This window comes from Schistocerca piceifrons, unplaced genomic scaffold, assembly GCF_021461385.2.
Source record: "Schistocerca piceifrons isolate TAMUIC-IGC-003096 unplaced genomic scaffold, iqSchPice1.1 HiC_scaffold_1076, whole genome shotgun sequence".
In the NCBI taxonomy this organism is placed as follows: Eukaryota; Metazoa; Arthropoda; class Insecta; order Orthoptera; family Acrididae; genus Schistocerca; species Schistocerca piceifrons.
This window is the reverse complement of record NW_025726881.1, coordinates 1-5,000: the sequence shown is the minus strand read 5'-3', so window position 1 is coordinate 5,000 and position 5,000 is coordinate 1. Positions and strand designations below refer to the sequence as shown.

The following is a 5,000-nucleotide window of genomic DNA, read 5'->3' as shown; positions in this document are numbered from 1 at the left end:
AACCCATGTTGTGCCTTAACCTAACCCATGTTGTGCCTTAACCTAACCCATGTTGTGCCTTAACCTAACCCATGTTGTGCCTTAACCTAACCCACGTTGTGCCTTAACCTAACCCACGTTGTGCCTTAACCTAACCCACGTTGTGCCTTAACCTAACCCACGTTGTGCCTTAACCTAACCCACGTTGTGCCTTAACCTAACCCACGTTGTGCCTTAACCTAACCCACGTTGTCCCCTAAAGTAACCCACGTTGTCCCCTAACGTAACCCACGTTGTCCCCTAACGTAACCCATGTTGTCGCCTAAACCTGCTCTGTAATTGTTATACGACTCGTTCAATTAGTGTAGTGTTGCCCACCCGCAACCCTCGCAATATAGTTCGCTACTCGCACTGCCCGCTCCCCTGTGTATCGCTTCATGTTAAACACCTTGCAAGTCTTGCTGACTTTCCACATGCTCCTGCTGTACACTGTAATGTGGATGGCAGCAGGACGTACATGCCGCCCCTCCCCACGTCCCCACCTTGCCCCCCTGCCTTCGCAAGCTGGTTGGTGAGAAGTTTGCATGTTCAATGCCCTTCGCATGCGACGTACTCAGGCTACGTTGTGGTGCGGCCTGTGTCAACCGTCCGCTAATGTCGTACGCGTAAACCACAATCTGTACTGCACATTCGTCCTTATGTACCGAATGATACATCGTGGCACATGTGTGACCGTACAACGACTGCGCCCAAAAACGGCGGACCATACAGTGCAAATATTGTGCACGCAGCTACGTGTCGTCTCCCTATGAGAGCTGGATTGCAGTGTGGTACGCCATAGAGACGTGTGGGAGGAACGGACGCCGTGGATGGCGATCAGCATGAGCTGTCTGTTGATGTATTCGGACCTAGTCGTCTCTCCTCACACACCGTGATGGCATGGTGCACCGCGTTCCATATCTGCGACATGCTACAGAGGCCGGTTGACAGTCGTTCGAGCAATGGACATCGCATACGTACGGGGGCCACCTTCCACGTATTGTCTAGGCGTGCACATTTTGTTGCGTGTATGTGGGCAGACGTAGTGTGGCGTGACACCTGACACAGGCATGCAATAATCGTTGAAGTTGCAAATGGCGATGGACGCCTGCGTTTTCTGGTGAAGTTACGCAAATGAACAAATGGTAACCTGTTGTGGTGCGGTTGTTCTCGCTAGGGGTGAATCGGTGATGGCGACGATAGGTTGAGGTACGAACCGGTTGTTCCAGCGATACCCACCATGCCGACGAAACTGAACGGCATCTGGGTGTGAAGCGATACGCGGCGGTGGCTGGGTGGGACCGTCCCCGGCCGGTGAGGGGGCGCCTCCCGGCGTGCTGGCCGCGCGGTGCGTGGGCGCACGCGCTACAGCCGGCTGGTGGGGGCGGCCAGTGGCAGGCGCGCCGGCCGACGGACGCGGCAGGCGTCGCAGCTGCGCGCCGGCGCACCCTGCGCGCGGCGCCGTGCGGCCAAAGTAGGTCCTCGCGGGCCCGGTGCGAAGCGCGGTGGACATCTTCAGTGTGCTGGTCCGATTGAGGACTGTGTGCGTTGAGGATGCGCCGCCGCCCGGCGCTCGGCGCCGCGACGCCGTCTGCTGCTCGGTCGCCCCAGCGGTTCTCGCTGGTGGTTTGTATCGCAGCTGTGCGGATGTGTTGGCGCGTGCGCTGTGCTGGGAGAGTTCGCTTCGGCACCCAAGTGGGGCTTTTGTCCTTCTGTGGCGCTGGCGTTGGAGCTGCCGGTCACCGTAGGTGGCGCGTGTTGTCTCCCGCCGGCAATGCCACGACAGCACGCTCCCGGGCCTCTGTCGGCAGCGGCAAGCTCAGTTGGGAGCACGGGTGGTCGCACCGAAAGCGTCTACTCGCCTAACTCCGGGCGATTGCGCCTCTCTCGAACCCGACCAAGTACTTGGGACGGCGCTGCGCGCCGCCGGGACCTGAGAGGGTTTCGAGGTGTATTGTGCAGGGGAGCTCAGCCTCCTCCTGTTTGCAGAATGATTGAGCGGACGCTTGCGTGTTCGCGCGGGCCCCCGGGACACACTCCCGGGCGGCCGGCTGCTCAGCTCTAGTTGACGCAGCTCCCTGGTTGATCCTGCCAGTAGTCATATGCTTGTCTCAAAGATTAAGCCATGCATGTCTCAGTACAAGCCGCATTAAGGTGAAACCGCGAATGGCTCATTAAATCAGTTATGGTTCCTTAGATCGTACCCACGTTACTTGGATAACTGTGGTAATTCTAGAGCTAATACATGCAAACAGAGTCCCGACCAGAGATGGAAGGGACGCTTTTATTAGATCAAAACCAATCGGTCGGCTCGTCCGGTCCGTTTGCCTTGGTGACTCTGAATAACTTTGGGCTGATCGCACGGTCCTCGTACCGGCGACGCATCTTTCAAATGTCTGCCTTATCAACTGTCGATGGTAGGTTCTGCGCCTACCATGGTTGTAACGGGTAACGGGGAATCAGGGTTCGATTCCGGAGAGGGAGCCTGAGAAACGGCTACCACATCCAAGGAAGGCAGCAGGCGCGCAAATTACCCACTCCCGGCACGGGGAGGTAGTGACGAAAAATAACGATACGGGACTCATCCGAGGCCCCGTAATCGGAATGAGTACACTTTAAATCCTTTAACGAGTATCTATTGGAGGGCAAGTCTGGTGCCAGCAGCCGCGGTAATTCCAGCTCCAATAGCGTATATTAAAGTTGTTGCGGTTAAAAAGCTCGTAGTTGGATTTGTGTCCCACGCTGTTGGTTCACCGCCCGTCGGTGTTTAACTGGCATGTATCGTGGGACGTCCTGCCGGTGGGGCGAGCCGAAGGCGTGCGACCGCCTCGTGCGTCCCCGTGCGTCCCGAGGCGGACCCCGTTGAAATCCTACCAGGGTGCTCTTTATTGAGTGTCTCGGTGGGCCGGCACGTTTACTTTGAACAAATTAGAGTGCTTAAAGCAGGCAAGCCCGCCTGAATACTGTGTGCATGGAATAATGGAATAGGACCTCGGTTCTATTTTGTTGGTTTTCGGAACCCGAGGTAATGATTAATAGGGACAGGCGGGGGCATTCGTATTGCGACGTTAGAGGTGAAATTCTTGGATCGTCGCAAGACGAACAGAAGCGAAAGCATTTGCCAAGTATGTTTTCATTAATCAAGAACGAAAGTTAGAGGTTCGAAGGCGATCAGATACCGCCCTAGTTCTAACCATAAACGATGCCAGCCAGCGATCCGCCGCAGTTCCTCCGATGACTCGGCGGGCAGCCTCCGGGAAACCAAAGCTTTTGGGTTCCGGGGGAAGTATGGTTGCAAAGCTGAAACTTAAAGGAATTGACGGAAGGGCACCACCAGGAGTGGAGCCTGCGGCTTAATTTGACTCAACACGGGAAACCTCACCAGGCCCGGACACCGGAAGGATTGACAGATTGATAGCTCTTTCTTGATTCGGTGGGTGGTGGTGCATGGCCGTTCTTAGTTGGTGGAGCGATTTGTCTGGTTAATTCCGATAACGAACGAGACTCTAGCCTGCTAACTAGTCGCGTGACATCCTTCGTGCTGTCAGCGATTACTTTTCTTCTTAGAGGGACAGGCGGCTTCTAGCCGCACGAGATTGAGCAATAACAGGTCTGTGATGCCCTTAGATGTTCTGGGCCGCACGCGCGCTACACTGAAGGAATCAGCGTGTCTTCCTAGGCCGAAAGGTCGGGGTAACCCGCTGAACCTCCTTCGTGCTAGGGATTGGGGCTTGCAATTGTTCCCCATGAACGAGGAATTCCCAGTAAGCGCGAGTCATAAGCTCGCGTTGATTACGTCCCTGCCCTTTGTACACACCGCCCGTCGCTACTACCGATTGAATGATTTAGTGAGGTCTTCGGACTGGTACGCGGCATTGACTCTGTCGTTGCCGATGCTACCGGAAAGATGACCAAACTTGATCATTTAGAGGAAGTAAAAGTCGTAACAAGGTTTCCGTAGGTGAACCTGCGGAAGGATCATTACCGACTAGACTGCATGTCTTTCGATGTGCGTGTCGTGTCGCGCAACACGCTACCTGTACGGCTCGCCGTAGCCGTGCGCCGCGTGCGGAACCACGCGTGCCTCTCAAAACTAGCGGCAATGTTGTGTGGTACGAGCGCTGAAGCGCTGGAGCGGCTGGCCTGCGGCACCTGGCGCCTGGCGCCGGTTTTGAATGACTTTCGCCCGAGTGCCTGTCCGCTCCGGTGTGGAGCCGTACGACGCCCGTCGGCCGTGAGGCCGTTGGACACAGAACGCTGGAACAGGGGCCGCCACACGCCTCACTCCCGCCTATGCGACCGTCTCGAAAGAGACGGCGGAAACTGAGAAAAGATCACCCAGGACGGTGGATCACTCGGCTCGTGGGTCGATGAAGAACGCAGCAAATTGCGCGTCGACATGTGAACTGCAGGACACATGAACATCGACGTTTCGAACGCACATTGCGGTCCATGGATTCCGTTCCCGGGCCACGTCTGGCTGAGGGTCGGCTACGTATACTGAAGCGCGCGGCGTTTGCCCCGCTTCGCAGACCTGGGAGTGTCGCGGCCGCCTGTGGGGCCGGCCGCGTCTCCTCAAACGTGCGATGCGCGCCCGTCGCCTGGCGGTTCGCATACCGGTACTTTCTCGGTAGCGTGCACAGCCGGCTGGCGGTGTGGCGTGCGACACCTCGTACAACGACCTCAGAGCAGGCGAGACTACCCGCTGAATTTAAGCATATTACTAAGCGGAGGAAAAGAAACTAACAAGGATTCCCCCAGTAGCGGCGAGCGAACAGGGAAGAGTCCAGCACCGAACCCCGCAGGCTGCCGCCTGTCGTGGCATGTGGTGTTTGGGAGGGTCCACTACCCCGACGCCTCGCGCCGAGCCCAAGTCCAACTTGAATGAGGCCACGGCCCGTAGAGGGTGCCAGGCCCGTAGCGGCCGGTGCGAGCGTCGGCGGGACCTCTCCTTCGAGTCGGGTTGCTTGAGAGTGCAGCTC

At 57.1% G+C, this 5,000-nt stretch overlaps 2 non-coding genes across 2 annotated transcripts; both read left to right on the top strand.

Annotated features, from left to right (window-relative positions):
* The first annotated feature begins 2,093 nt into the window (after window positions 1–2,093).
* Window positions 2,094–4,002, top strand: LOC124727032. The gene has a single exon (XR_007006887.1). It is a non-coding gene; the product is annotated as a small subunit ribosomal RNA (ribosomal RNA).
* Window positions 4,003–4,353: 351 nt separating this feature from the next.
* On the top strand, window positions 4,354–4,508 carry LOC124727023. Its single transcript, XR_007006880.1, has one exon. It is a non-coding gene; the product is annotated as a 5.8S ribosomal RNA (ribosomal RNA).
* Window positions 4,509–5,000: the final 492 nt, after the last annotated feature.